Genomic DNA, 13,000 nt, shown 5'->3' on the forward strand with positions numbered 1-13,000 from the left:
TACACTTCAGAAAGAAGGCAGAGAGCCTGTAGGATCATCATCTCTGCTGCTCTTGTCTACCTCCCCATGCTGTCACCAGCTCCTCTCCAGGCAACGAGGTTGATCAGCTCGATGACCCCATCCCCCTCAGCTAAGACTGGAGCCATTCCAGCAAGGCATGAAGAGTTGAGATCTCCTTGTCAAAGAGTTAGGCATTAAATGAGCTAACAGAGGATAAACATAGTGTTTACATTGGCCTTTCACAGTGTGTATTTTAAGGGTGAACACTCTATTACAAGAGCTGGAAATGGTGCTGATGCAGTGGATCAGTGTATCCAAGGAACATGGTGGTTTCTCTGTGCATTCTCTGGACGTAAGCCTTCAAGCAACTACGTAGAATTGAATCTGTCCTTTGCAAGTGGAACCTCCTTACCTCAGCATCAAAATGTGAGCGTATAAACAAGGCTGAAGCATCCTAGCAGCCACTGAAACATGATTACTTATCCAGAAAAGTACCTACCTAGCCCCAGCACTGTGCACAGGAGTGAGACAGTAATAGTGCCAAATATGAAATGGGTTCGTGGACGATGAGAAAAAAACAACAACAGAGAAACCTGGAAATGTAGTGCACCTCCAACTCTAGTTTAAAATTAAATGCAAGCTTTTTCTTTTTTAACCTAAACACCTCATCTGCTTCTGAGTCTTTAAGTGGGATTTATTCTCTGTGTTATTTATTTGTAACTTGCTTTCTTTGTTAGAACTCTAAGCTTAATTTTTAGCTCTGAGCAGTTTTAAGTGAAAACTGGTTAAACTCAAAGCTTGTATTAAAAGTTTAAAAAAATCCATAGTATATCATATTAAATATTAACTCAATTTGTAGACATTCAGTCTTAAGGAGCTCATCCATCAGGAAAATAGGTAAATGTGACTTCTCTCACAGGTGTGATCAGAAACCAACAGTCCTGTTGGTGTTACTGCTCTAAAGAGATATGGTATAAGAAGAGCATTAGGTGATGCAAGTGCCTTTCTGCCTGCAGAAGCTTTCTGTACAGGCTGTCCTTCCCTTCTGCCTTGGATGGGCACTAAACCAAAATATGCTGTGCACCCCCTTATGCTACCTGCATTGCTGTGTTGGCTTCTGTTTCCAGCAAGGGGGAAATCTTGGCTGCCATATTCTGCAGCTGGATTCACTTCCTCTGATCCCATTCATCTGCAACTGGGATTGTTCTCTAAAAGGACACAGGCAGCAATCACAGGTTCATCAGGCTGGTCTCACAGCATGGATGTGGCATTGTGCTCATCAAACTGCTCGGGCCAAGGAAAGCAGGTAGGTGCCAGGGGCAGAGGGTTTGCTCTGATGCCTGTTAGCAGTGCTCAGTAGTCTTTCTGGGTGGCTTAAAAGCCATTACTTGAGCAGGCAGCATTGGTGAGCTTTGCCTTTTTGCCTCCACCTGCTGCCTGTGCCAGAGAGGGAGATGGGTGGTGAGTGCAGGCTGTGCTCCAAGCACAGTGCAGCTGCAGGTGGTCTTCTCCAACAGGGAGATCTTGTGGTGAGTGTTTAATTCCTGTTTCTGGAAGAGCTGGCTGGAAAGCAATAATTCTGTTTCGATGGGGAAAAAAAAAAAAATAAGCCTAAGCTTTGGTATCTGATTTGACAGAGGCTTTGCAGTGCAGGCAGGCTCCTCTACCTGATTTTCACAAACCCTACAGCAGCTTCCTGAACACAGATGTACTCACTGGGACAGGAGTCTCTTATCTCTGTGTTCAGTGTGAGTTCTCTTCTCCACCAGATCATTCCTGTTACAGTGGAGATCTGTCCTGTTTACTTTCAATTGGGCACATGGGGTAGAAGCTCAGTTTGCTCCCACTGTGGCAAATGTATTTTTTATCTCTGAGAAATTTTGCCAGGGTTTCCAATTTGTGCTGATGTCCAACCAAAAAGAGAGGTTAGAGAAGAATAAAAGGAAAATATTTTATTAACACAGTTAATAACTGAAATCAGAATAGGAACTAGCCTGAACAAAAAGCTCTTTGAAATTTGTTCAGGCCTAACGTAGCAGAAGCTGTGGAAGGCTCTCAAGCACTGTTATCTCACAAAACCAATCGCAGGCATATCTAAATGGTTCTGGACTCAGAAAAAGTCGGACTTGCTTTTTAACCAGCTCTCAGAGGTTAAATACATCTTTCTCATAAAGATCTTTATTTACAGAACTCAGGCAAATCCATTTTCATTCTACGCTGGCTAGAAAATGTATTAAAAGGAAGTTTTAGCCAGATGCTTTTTGATTAACAAAAGCCTAATTGGAACTGTTTTATATAATTGATTGTAACTGCACGAATGTTAAAGGAACGTGATTGTGCGTTAAGAGCCCCTGCTCCTGGTTTCTGCCAAGCATGGGAAGCATGAATCTGAGGTTAGCTGGTTAAATAAGCTATTTATCCCCACCTGCAGCCGGTGTCCATGAGATGCACTGCAGCATGTGTCCTTGGTCTCTGAGAGGTATCTCCTGGAGCTTGTTTCTAGCCATCTGCAGGGTCTGACCCCAAGCATGCAAAGAAATAGTGATTGGAGGCAATAGGCTGGGACTGCCTGGAGCTGGTAATCCAGGGCTGTGACCATAGGCAGCCAGGGCAGGGCTGTGCTGCAGTGAGAGCCTTTTGATGCTGTCACTGATTTAGGGGCTGAGCAATAGAGCCGGCCATTTGTTTGCTCAGAAAGTCACAGCTAATGAACTCTCACAGCTTTAGCCTTTTCCACCTATCATGTAACCTACCAACCTGCTCTTCTACCTTCCCTTTTCCCCTTCTCTTAGGAAAACAAATATCCCCAGTGCAAAAGGCGATGGGGAGAAACCAGGCCAAGCTCACCCTGCTTGCACCCCTCACCTGAGGGGTTCTCTTGCCACACCTGCTTCATGGTCCTGCTTCTGCCTCCTCTGAAAGCAGAGTGATGCTCACTATTAATGAAAACACTTCTAAGATTAGATACATTCAGAAAATTAACGTGGTAAGCTCCTGAAATTTGTCTGAAATTATGACAACTTCCTGATAGAAATTCTCCTGCGAGAGAAAAGAGACAAATATTTTGAAAGGCTCACAAGTTAATGCGATGATAAATGCTGGGATCCTACTTTTCAGGCTGTTCTGCTTTCCCTGCCTTGGGGCTTCACTAAGCTCCACTCCCAGCAGAGGCAGCAGCTGCTGGTGGCAGAGGAGAGCTCCTGTGGCATTATTTATGGCAGCTCTCTGAGCAAGGACAATGACGGACGGTGTGTCATCCTGCACAGCTGTGAGTTTGCAGCACAGAGACAAGACTTATCAGTGCAATCCTCATTTTTGGTCTGACACAGAGCTAGAAAAAGGTAAGCTGGCTGGGTAAAAGCAAGAGCCTTTTAATGCCCTCCTTTGCCCTCAGCAAATTACCTTTTATTTCCTTGAATTGGAAAATTAGGGTTGGGAACATCACCCCTCCCTCTTTTGGGAGAGGAAGACAGACAACTTCTTGAGAAAAGCAGGGCTGGTCCTGATTCTCCCTCTACACTTATGAGATTTTGTATATGGCTCTTTCATGCCTCTGCTCCACCACTCTGCTTCTGGCTGTTATGGACTCTGGAGACAGACCGTCTGAAGGGACCTGCTTGCCACCAAACCTGCCCTGCACTTGATATAAGTAGCATACAGCAGTGCCACAGCAGCCGGTGCATCAGAGGTTCTCAGATGAGCTTCTGTGTGGGAAGAAAGGAGCTGGCTTCTCTGTGCTATCAAAGAAGCTGCAGAATTGACCTTGTGCCCTTGATTTTGAAGGAGATATGCATAGATATCTGAAAAACCTCACTGGCTTACAGAAATTGAATCTCAGTTTCAAGTCACTTGGTTTTGACCTGCGCTATAAAATTGTTAAATTCCCTACAAAGCTATCAGCTCACTTCAGAGGACTGTTGATAGAATACACCTGGGAATGCAGCACACTTCATTTCTGCAGTTATTTGTTTTAGCCACAGCTCATCTGGCACCAAACATAGGAAAGCACTGGGTACAGCTTTGTAGTGCTGTGCAGATAAGGCTGGCAGTGCATTCCGTCAGCAGCCATGAGCTATGGCAGGCTGCACAACCAAAGCCAGCCTAGCAACATGCACAGGAGGATGCATCCATAGGAGGATGCTGTGGGGGCTGTTTGCTGAGAGGGAAGGCAGGATTCCTCCTGCAAGTCTGAATGGCAGACAGTGCACACCTACAAGGGGAACTGATCATTTTGTGAAGGAATGGGCAGCAGCTACAGTAATGCCACGTACCCATGCCCATCATCCAGTCTGAATGACTGTGAAAGATTTTTGCTTCTCTTGAAATTGCAGAGTTGGTTGGTCAAGATATTAAACATTTGTAGGCTATATGTTATGTGACTGTCATTGTCATGTCATATGCCTCTTATATGTCGTATTGCCCTGAGCTGAGTGGAATATAGTCAGCAGGGCAGAAATAAACTGGTGTGAGTAAGAATCCCAAAGACTGAGAAAGAATGAGAGGCTCTAAGACTGCAAAACTAAATGCTGAAATTATGTTACTTTTAAGAACAGGATTTAAGAAAGTTACTCAGTTTAGCTACAAGGACTTTGATAATCGTGAAAAATATATGTCAAAAAGAAGGCAAGATTATTCATTTAAATCGCTAAATCTTGACACAGTGTCAAGTGCTCTAAAAGCATGGAGGCATTTAATTTATATATTTATATATATATATATATATATAATATTATATTATATATTAGCCTGTGCTATTGCTCTGTTAGGAATCAGATTTTTTTTTTAATATTCAGTTTAAAAATTAAGGTTGAGTTTTCTGTCCTTGAAATTTTTCCTGCTTACATGACTTGCAACTTTTGTGCATTTGCTGTTGAAGTTAATTGTTGGCCACTGAAATAATGGATGTATGGAGCATTTGAGTGAAGTTTTCTTGCAGGAAGCCAAATCTTAAGTTCTTCATAGATTCATTTATTATTTTATGCAAACATACAACTTTAATCTTCAGACTACGTAAGCAATGCGTACTTCTTTGTAAGGGTGTGTGCTTGATTTCATCCTAAGTGAATTTAGTTATTTGGACAGGTTTGGGGGCAGTCAGTGTGAATTTTTCATGCTATACTCTTCCTTGGAGCTGATGTTTTTCAGATTTGTTGAAGCTTTGCTGATCTGTGAAATGCTTCTGACTGAAAGCCCTGACGTGGGAAGGGTTTTCGCATATCTTGTGTGACGGATGCACTTTGAATATTAGTACTTTTCCGTATCTTATTCTATGGAAAATTCTCAGATCTGGATGGATTAGTCACAAAGAAAAGCAGTTATTTCCTGTTGCTTTGGTCTGGGCTGAAGTTTCTGACAGGCAACAGCTTTGCAAGTGGCCTTGCTGTGAGTATAATTTGCCCACGAACTCTTTCTGCACTGAACAGCCTGTATGAATAATGTTGGCCTACATTTGAAGGGAAAAATAGGTTCAAAGTGAAATGTAAAGCTTCAGATCTTGCTCATTCCTTCTCCCTGCTCCCTCCAGAAGCAAAGGTCATGGTAGGCCATGAGTTTGTCTCCAGAAAAGGATCTTCTGTGAAAGACTTGCTTGAGAGAAGAGATCAGATTCATGAGTGCTATTCTTGGAGCACTAATATAACATATGGGATTCCTTAAACTACTTCACTTTCTCTGTTCAAAGGATCACTTGGCATCGGTTCTCCTTGTTATAACATTAACTGATCTTACAGTTTGATCAGTGTGTAAAAATGCACATTTCAAACCCAAACGAGTGGGAATGGATATGGGAAGCTCTCACTGCTATAGCTAAGCAGCTGGGAGTTAAGAGCCTTTTGAGATATTCTGAAATGTCAAGATTCAGACATAAAATATATTGCTGTGATTTGATTTTCAGACTCTTTATTTATCTGTCTAGTTTGTTGGTTGTCTCAACATCTCTGTTCACCTTGGAGATAGCTTTAAACTCTTGATCTGTGTTCTTTTATAATCCAAATGATTATATTTAAATCAAGCTGTGTATATCGCTCATTTAAACACTCTCTAAAAGAAAATTTCAAGTTTCTGGTTTTTGTTTTCAAGGGCTTAAAAAAAGTGAACAAATAGCTACAGAAACTGAAAATAATCAGTTATTCATTAGTTTAGCTATGTAAAGACCAAATGAATGTCCAATATTCAAGTGCTATCTACGTATCTTACCTTAAAAACAGGCTGTTTGAGAGTCAGTTAACAGGACTTGGTGTGACTGATATGTATTCTGCTTCTAAAAATGTGAACAGAGGTAGTTTGTATAAGACTGAGGCTTTGCACTGCCTGAAGCATGACTCCAAGCAATGATGATCATTTCCAGATTCTCTTGCTGAAAAGAAAGATCTTTGCCTGCACCCAGTAACCCAAATATCACAGTGTACTTAAGGATGATGCTGGCATTTTCAAAGACTACCTAAGGTGTTCACTTTCCAACTGCAGGTATGCCCCAGGTCTTTGCGGGATTTACTGCCTTTTCCTTTTGAGCTCTCTTGAGTCTTTTAGGCTTGCTTTCTTTTTGCTTGTTATCAAGTCTCTGAAGCCCAACTTCAATATTGACAAAGATCATGTTGTCATAGCTGTAATGAGTGCTTGTCTTTTAAAGGTAGCATAACCATATAGAAAACATAAAAAATGAAGTTCACTAGTCATTACCTCTCTTCAGATTAATCATGTTAGTCATTTGATTTCATATTTAGATGCTTTTCAGCTGAAGATGAGGCTTGCGTATTCAATCAGCAGCAGGTTAAATTCAGCAAGCGCCTCTTTTCTTTATCTTTCTTCATAGTATCACAGGATAGCTCAGGTTGGAAAAGGCCTTAAAGATCATCAAGTCCAATCACAATCTAAGCATACTACCTAACGCTGCCCTCTGCTAAATCATGTCCCTGAGCACCACATCCAAATGGTTTTTAAACACATCCAGGGATGGTGGTTCAACCATCTCCTTGGGGAGCCTATTCCAGTCTCTGTTCTTGTAGGACAATAAACAAGTGGTCCAAACAGAAGTATTAGTCCTTATTTGATCCAATTTGTGCACCAAAAAAAAAAAAAAAAAAGTCTATAAAAGATAAACATTTTAATATTTTCATTATTTCTAAATAAAGAACTGGTGACTGAAAGGGCAATTTCCAAGCTTTATGTTTTTGGCTAATCCAGCTAACCTGTACTGATTTGTACACAGAAGAATGTCATTTGCATGGCAGCCTACCCTGAAGAGCAGTGTTCCTCAGAGTTCTTCCTGTTGGTCTCAGCTGTCTGCAAGTTGTTGGTGAAACTTTTACCAACTTCAGATATTAAGGTCTCATAATTTGGTGTGAAACTGTCAGTTATGCCACTTCTGGGAGAAAAAAAAAAAAAAAAAAAAAAAAAAAAAAAAAAAAAAAAAACAAAAAAAACAGAAAAAAAAATTACTGGTCTTCTTATATCCAGTTAGAGACCGGTGAGTCAAGTCTTCAGATTGTATATAGGTAATTGTATGGTCCCCTTACAGTCAAAATGTCACTTACAGCAGCCTTCCCATTTTGTAGAAGCAGTATGATAGGGAACAGATTAAAGAAAGTGTAATTTTAGGATGTACCATGATCTCTGTGCTCTGGTAATTGCACAGGGTGGCAGCTGACCTTTGTGTTTTAGGAATGACTTTGTAAGAGGGACTGCTTGCAAGTTGGCATTTCCTGGTGTAAATGGAGGAAAGGAGGCAGAGAACTGTCACAACGAGCCTGCTGATGCCTGCTTTGCTTCTCTGCAGAAGCCATGAACTGCCCTATCCAACCCTACGCTCAATTGGGTGCACTTACTGTTGGTCTGTGGTAGTGAAAGCAAGAAGAAAATTAAGCCCCAGGCATTCACGTGGCTTATGAAGTATATCATCTCCATAAAGCTTAGTATCTGTCATTTTTCAAGTAATTTAGCAAATGATCTAGAACAGGATTGGGATACAGGTAATGTGCAGGAAGCAGTATACCTTGAAAGTACATTTCTTTGTTTTAATAAGGTTGCCAGCATACCGTGATTTGCTGTAATGAATTAATTTGGTGTTTACCATAATAGCTTTAAGCTTAATTGAACTCATATTTGTGTGTCTGTAGGTGTTTGCTTGTCATTTAGGATTTATAAATAGGTGCTAAAACTTCTATTGCTGCTTTATCCCAAGCAGGAAGCGTACAAAAGGTCCACATGGTAAAAGCTCATCTCAGATTTTTTTCATAATTAAGTTAATAATAATTAAAGTTTCTGAATTGTTAGTATTCAACAATGCCACGTGACCTGAGTAAAACTGTTGTAGTGAACTCCTTAAGTTCCAGCACAACTGCCTAATAAATATAATTCAAATCTCTTTTCTTGTTACTGCAGGTACTGTTTCACTTCAGCATTCCGTGTTTGGGAGACTGTTCAGGTTTAACAGATTTAAGTAGCAACAAGTTCACTAATTTGAACCAAGTAATACTAATTTATGGGATCCAAGTCATGAGTGCTGTGTATTCTGAAGTAATGGTTTATTGCTGAGCAAAACCAGAAGGTCATCTGCTTTCTCTCTTCAAATTATTTGACATGTAAATCCTCAGTGCTGAAGAGCAAATTGCCACAGCTTCTTCTGTTGTACCTGGAAGGGGAGATGTTTTTCCTGGCTTCTGTGGGGGTTGAAAGTGGCTAGCTGCTCTCTCTTGTGGGGTGCAGTTCAGTGGGTTTTGATCTGCTTGGAGTCCATGCCAGAAATAAGTTTCACAGCTGGGCCCAAGGGCACTCACTCTTTTGGTGGGCTTAATTGTGGGAATGGCAGTTGAGGGAGCACAGCTTCATCTGAGCTGGCAGCCCAAGCTGCATTTGGCCAGTGTGAAAAACTTCCTCTTGTGCAGCCTATGATTGGCAGCTCAACAACACACTGGCTTAAAAATAAAATGAAATCACAGCAAAACGGGAAACAGACTCTTCAAAACTAGCATTTCCAAAGGGATGTGAACAAGCTTGAGAAGTGGGCCTGTGTGAACCTTATGAGGTTTAAGACCAAGTGTTGCACTTGTGTCATGGCAATCCTGGATTTGTACAGACTGGGAGAAGAACTGAGTGCAGGCTTGTGGAGAAGGACTTGGGGGTCGTGGTGGACAAAAGCCAGGATGAGCCAGGAGTGTGAGCTTGCAGTCAGGATGGCCAACTGTATCCTAGCCTGCATCAAAAGAAGGGTGACCAGCATGGTGGGGGGGAGGGATTCTTTTCTCTGCCCTCATGAGGCCCCATTTGGAGTACTCCACCCAGTTCTGGGGCTCCCAGCACAGGAGAAACATGGTTCTGTTAGAGTAATGGGTCCAGAGGGGAGGGCATAAAGATGATTAGAGAACTGGAGCATTTCTCCAATGATGAAGGGTTGAGGGAGCTGGACATGTTTAGCTTGGAGAAGAGAAGGCTCTGGGAAGACCTCATTGTGGCTTCCAGTACTTAAAAGGAACTTATAATCAGGAGGGAATTTTTACATGGCCTGATGGTGGCAGGACAAGAGGGGATGGCTTTAAAGAGAAAGAGGAGAGTTTTAGACTGGATGCTAGGAAGAAATTTTCATTGTTATGATGTTGAGATCCTGGCACAGGCTGTCCAGAGAGGTGGATGCTTCTGATCTCTGGAAGTGCTCAAGACCAGGTTGGATTGGGCACTGGGCAGCCTGATCTGGTAGTTGGCAACCCTGCCCATGGCAGGGGTATTGGAACTAGATTATCTTTAAGATCCCTTCCAATTCAAGCGATTCTATGATTCTGTGATTCTTATCTACTGAAGACCTATAATCAACACAATAGCAATGACCTCTGCCTCAAGGTGTCTTGTTCCTCTTGCATTCTCTATCTTGCATGCTTTCCTAGCATCACCTCAGCCTGCCTGGGGGTGGGCACAGATACTACTCCCCTGCTTTCTTCCTCAGACATCTACTTCTTCACTATGCCTTTTCACACCTGCTCCATCTCTGGACTGTGTTTTGTGGTGATTTGGTACCCTTTGAAAGGTGTAGAAATGGCTAATTGGGTAGTGCAGCTGAGGCCAGGCAAACAGGTATTTTGGGATGAACCCACCAGCTCCCTAAATGCTTAGGAGCTGGATTTTGGATTTTTTGCTCTTTTTTTCTTTTTCTTTTTCTTTTTCCCTTTCTTGACTGCTCTTTATCTCTTTATTCTGTGTATTTGGACAAGAAAAAATCCCACAGGACTGTTTACCTACTACAAGTGAATACAGATAAATCCTTTCCTCAGCAGCTTTATAGCTGTAATATGATGCAAACAGGATTTGTTGGGCAGTAGAGGAATGACAATGCTTGTTGGCACCTGGTATAGAATCTGAGTCAGGGCTTTGAGCATCAAAGCAGTGCCCCAAGGATGAGGCCAAAATAATGAAAATTCATCTTAGCTCAGCAAGACGAGGGAACTTAATTCTGCAAAGACTTAGCCCCGGATCTTCCTATGAAAGGCTTTTGTGCAGTGCTTTTGCCCAAGGAGTGTAATTCCCTGCTAACTGGTAGAGAAGTCACTGGAGCTTTTTAGCCGTCATGCTCAATGTGCAAGCACCGAGCACTGCCAAAAGCAAGCCTTGTGAGTTACCTGGGAACATCCCAGGATCATGTGAATAGACACCTCACTGAAGCTATCCCTATGATTAACATGCCCTTGTGCGGGCAGATGATACTCAGTAACCCTTGCCATCTCAGACTTGCTGGCCGTAAATGGCCAGTTGTGTCTTTTGCTTCTTACTTTTAGTTCTCAATAAAACAGCAAAATCAAAACCCAGTGTTGTTGGAGGCCCAAGAGCAGAAGGCAGTAATTGAGGTGAGGTCCCACAAGAGCAGGGTAGAAGGGGAAAATCACCTCCCTCAACCTGCTGTTAATTGAAGGTCCAATTACTCAAAGTGTAGCAGATTCCTTTTTTTCTCCCTTTAGTGCAGTTTAATAAATTCACTTAATTGCCTTGAAAGATGTTAGTGTAACAATTTGCCTGCTAGAGGAAAATATATTGTCTTATACTCTATAAGAAAGGTCATGTTCTTTCAGACAACTGTGATTATTTCAATATGTAGACTTCTTGCATAAGCTCAAGACCATGGTATTTTGAAACAGCAGGAAATCGTTTGCCCTGCTCACTACTTTCCAGCACCACTGGCTTGCATTTAGTAACGGCGCTCCGTGCTGTATGCTCAAAGGTACCAGAAGGAAAAGTTCAGATGTAAAAAGTTTGGACTTGCAGAGAGAGGTGCTTGCTGGACATTATCATAGCTTTTAGCGTATCATTATCATTCATTGCATTTAGTTAATGCGCTATTATTTTAGTCCCTTATTAAATTTGAAAATCAAATATCAGACTGATTGTAGCGTCTGCTGCCCAACAGGTATCTGATTAGCTTGCGTAGGGCACCCAGCAGGAGCTGCAGCAACAGCACAGATCGTTGTGGCAAGACTGCCATCTTGTGGGAAGGTCCTGCAGCGTGTACGGGAACGGTGCCTACCTGCTGCATGCCTGCAAGAAACTTCCCTTCCTCACGTTATTTTTCGTGGCGTTTTGTTAAAAGCAACATTTTCATTTCTGAAAAGGCGCTACAAAAATAGTGATTTCCCTAACTAGGAACACGTGGGTAGCGTTAAATCTTCCTAATGCTGTTGTCTTGGTTCCCCAAAATGTCTGAAATCAGACACGAAGTATTTCCTAAATCTGACGGAATCAGGAGCTCCTTTCTCCTCCACGTGAATAGAATATAGTCGAATATTCATGCTCTCATAATTTCTCTTGATATGTAGTTTATATTTCAACATCTGCTTTCAGCTGCAGCTTTAATGGTCTTTATTATAAAATTTCCATTTCTTGAGGTCCTTCCTATAATTGGTTAATTACTGTCCCTGGTTTGTTTCTTTTTTGTTGTTGTTTTTTCTTTAAATAATTGAACTTGCATGTTACATCCATAAAGAAAATTGCTGATCATTACCAGGAGTACAATTGGGAATAAATCTCTGTTAAGGAACAAGCTGAAGTTCGGTGTTTTATGCAAATGCCTATTGTTGAAAAGATGTCTTGTGTAATCAGGAATTAAACTGACAAGTGAAGAATCATTTAATTAATGAGAATAGAGCAATCATTTAGATGGTTCGTTCTATCACTGAATAAAAGAGACAAAATAGCCCTGTTTAGGGATTAGAGCTGCTGCTGAAATAGAAAAAAAATAGCCCCAAAATGTTGTTTGGTTACTGCCTTCTATAATTAGTATAGCAGCTTCTAAATATAAAGAAATATATGCCAAATGTTTGAGATTGTACATTACATTACATTAATGTACATTAATCTTTTGTTACCTTTTAAGAATTTACACATGATTTTTGTTGATTGGAAATGCTACCTGCTGCCCCTGTGAATGTAAATACTTGGGCCCAAGTATTCCCCAAAGTCCTATTGCAGATGCAAGAGGAGTCCTGGAATTACAGTGAATTATGTCTGCAGGCAGTGTATTCCATAATGCAGATCAGCATACGAATCATGTTCACAGCCACAGAGGAATACTTTTGGTAGCAAGGGACCTCTGGAGGTCTGTAGCCCAGCCCTCTGCTCGAAGCAGGCCCGGTTAGGTCAGGTTGCTCAGGCAACCTTTGAATAGCATCAGCCATGGGATCCCACAGTTCTTCTCTTCCAGTGTTTGACCTCCCTCTTTGTAAAGCATTCTTCTTTTTATCTTGTCAGAACTGCTCATGCCCAAGCTTGTCCCTTAAAGCAGAACAAAGAGTTTTCGGTCCTTGACCAATCCTGGTCTCCTTCGGAAGCTTCAGGATGTGCAATTTCCGACAGCAGCATCCCAGATTGCTGGTGGTTTGCGTGCACTTGAATTTTTTTGCATGCTGTGTCCAATGATTGCACGAGAGATTGTTTGCCTTCCAATGTTGAAATGAAAAACAAATTTATTATGTGAAGGAAAACATTCCTTTTGTTTTTTTCTTTTTAAATGTAATCACTGAATTTA

The 13,000-nt window shown here is 41.6% G+C and overlaps 1 protein-coding gene across 2 annotated transcripts in view; it reads left to right on the plus strand.

The window, feature by feature from the left end:
* Positions 1-13,000, plus strand: part of GRID2 (glutamate ionotropic receptor delta type subunit 2) — a gene marked incomplete at both ends in the record, with an annotated part of 691,297 nt that overhangs the window by 672,794 nt on the left and 5,503 nt on the right. The gene's annotated exons all lie outside the window — the stretch shown is intronic.

Source organism: Tetrao urogallus (assembly GCF_951394365.1).
Source record: "Tetrao urogallus genome assembly, chromosome: 4".
Taxonomy (NCBI): Eukaryota; Metazoa; Chordata; class Aves; order Galliformes; family Phasianidae; genus Tetrao; species Tetrao urogallus.